Raw genomic sequence first — 2,577 nt, forward strand, 5'->3', positions numbered from 1 at the left:
GGCAGAACTGGACAGGCTCACCACCGAGAACGGCCAGCTTGAGCGACTACTGGAGTCCCGGCTCCCTGTTCAGCCTGTACTGGGCCAGGCGCAGCCCATGGCCGCCGGTTTCCCTTGCTGCGACTGCCGTATCAGACCGGCGGTAGTACAGGTCGTACCCTGCGGCCACATATGTTGGTGTATGATCTGCTACGCAAACCGTATGTCATGCTCGTTCTGCTAGAATAGGTTTGATTAGAGCGTCTGTATCTTCATGAGCTACTTTCATTCTGAAGCAGATAGGAACTACAGGTGCATATGAGACAAATGTCTGAACTCGTTTTAGAGCGTCTGTTTCCGAATGACAAATGTCTGAACTCGTTTAAGAGCATCTGTTTGTATATATATAACTGAATGTCGGAACCAGTTTTAGTGCTTCTGTTTTGGGTGATCCACATCATTCAGTTATTGCTGTTTGTCCACATCATTCTTCACCGGTGGTTTTTCAAGTTCAATGGAAATTTTTGCGTTTCCTTCTGTTTCTCTTTTGACTTGAGAATGGAAGTGTCTGGATCTGCGTCATCGGTTTCAAACTGTGTGGTTACATTTTTGTTGAATATTTTTTCACCAAATAGTTTGCCTTTGTTATTTATTCTTTAGAATAAGAAGGTTTCGCAGGCATAAAGTGATAGATTAAGACTCAGTACAGTGTACCCAATTCAAAATGAACTCTCTAAATGTAGGAACTGTAGACTAACAAACGAAAATATGCTTATAAATGGGACTAATACTTTGCATAAAGGTTCTACTGATCTATTCAACAAGTTCTCCATGTAAGATTGCTGCACTAGCCAATTGAACCAAAAGTCCGAACTGATGGAAATAGACTAGGCAGTGTATTTATATTCAACACTCCCCCTCACGTCTAGGCTATTTTAGTACTTAGCGTGAGTTTGGTGTGGGCTGCAGAATCTTTTTTTTTGTTTTAAAACTGCGTGAGCAAGGTCTTGGACTTGAGACCTCTTAGCTCTGATACCATGTAAGATTGCTACACTAGCCAATTGAACCAAAAATCCAAACTGATAGAAATAGACTAGGCAATGTATTTATATTCAACACTTCAAAGAAGTATCTCATTCAGTTGAAAAATATAATGGGACAAGTTCAGTTCAAACAAGTTACTGTACCTTGCATTTTCATGAACTAGTCCAAACAGCGGACTTCAGTATATACCAGAATAAAATCTCTATTAAGAGTTGAATTCCCCACATCAGCAGCGACGATCTCTCAGACTCTCACTTGTCATGGAAAAAATGTACATTTCATACTAACAAGCCAACTCAGAATACTGCAAAACCATTAGAGCTTACTCCGAAAAGGCAGAGTATTCAAGTTGTGGCCAAGTTCCATCCCATGGCTGCCACCAATGCACTAGGTACCACCAGCGCACCTAAGAGCATCTCTAGTCGCGTGCCCCAAAACATCCCCAAACAGCGCCGGATTGAATGTTTAGGAGACGTGTTTTGTTCATGCCGCGTTTGGGGGACGTCGCTCCCCAACCACGTCCCCCAAACGCCGCCCTCAAACATTAGAAATATTTCTTTTTTAACACAGAACCATTTATCAAATATAACATATGAATAAAAATGTTTGTGAGAATTGTTTTCAAATTAAAATACAACAAACAATAAAACAAGTAAACAAATATAATAAATAGGGCTAGATGCTAGATCAAGGTGCCACGGTATTTTCTTTGATCCTCCACAAATGCTCAACGACATCAGCTTGAAGTTGATCATGAACATTGCTGTCACGGATCTCTGCGTGCATGGCGAGGAAATCAGCAAAATCTGCAGGCAATTCATGATCAACCTCCGCAAGAGGGCCCTCACACTCATAGGAACCAACATGTGTCCTGGCATGATTCTTACGGTCATCCTCGATGATCATGTTGTGCATGATCACACAAGGCTGCATCACCTCCCACATTTGGTCGTGAGACTAGCTTAGAGCAGGGTACCGGACAATGGCAAATTGTGCTTGAAGCACACCAAATGCCCGCTCGACATCCTTCCTGCAAGCCTCCTGTCGCTTAGCAAAGTGGGAATTCTTCAGACCTGATGGATTCGAGATTGTTTAACAAAAGTGACCTATTTTGGATATATACCATCGGCTAGATAATATCCTTTGGTATATTCATGGCCATTGATCTCATAGTTGCATGGTGGAGCATGCCCTTCCACTAGTCTGCTGAACACCGGAGACTGCTGCAACACGTTGATGTCATTGTGTGATCCCGCCATGCCAAAGAAAGAATGCCAAATCCACAGGTCATAATCTGCCACAGCTTCAAGCACCACACTGCAATATCCATGACGCCCTTTGTATATATCTTGCCAAGAAACGGGCAGTTCTTCCATGTCCAGTGCATGCAATCGATGCTTCTAAGCATTCCAGGAAATCCTCTGACAGCATTTTGTGCCATGATCATTGCAGTCTCTTCCTCAGTTGGCCCTCTCAAGTAGTATTTGCCAAACTTTCCCAGCACAGCTCGGCAAAACTTGTACATGCACTCAATGGCAGTATACTCACTCATGC

Source organism: Lolium rigidum, chromosome 1 (genome assembly GCF_022539505.1).
Source record: "Lolium rigidum isolate FL_2022 chromosome 1, APGP_CSIRO_Lrig_0.1, whole genome shotgun sequence".
Lineage (NCBI taxonomy): Eukaryota > Viridiplantae > Streptophyta > Magnoliopsida > Poales > Poaceae > Lolium > Lolium rigidum.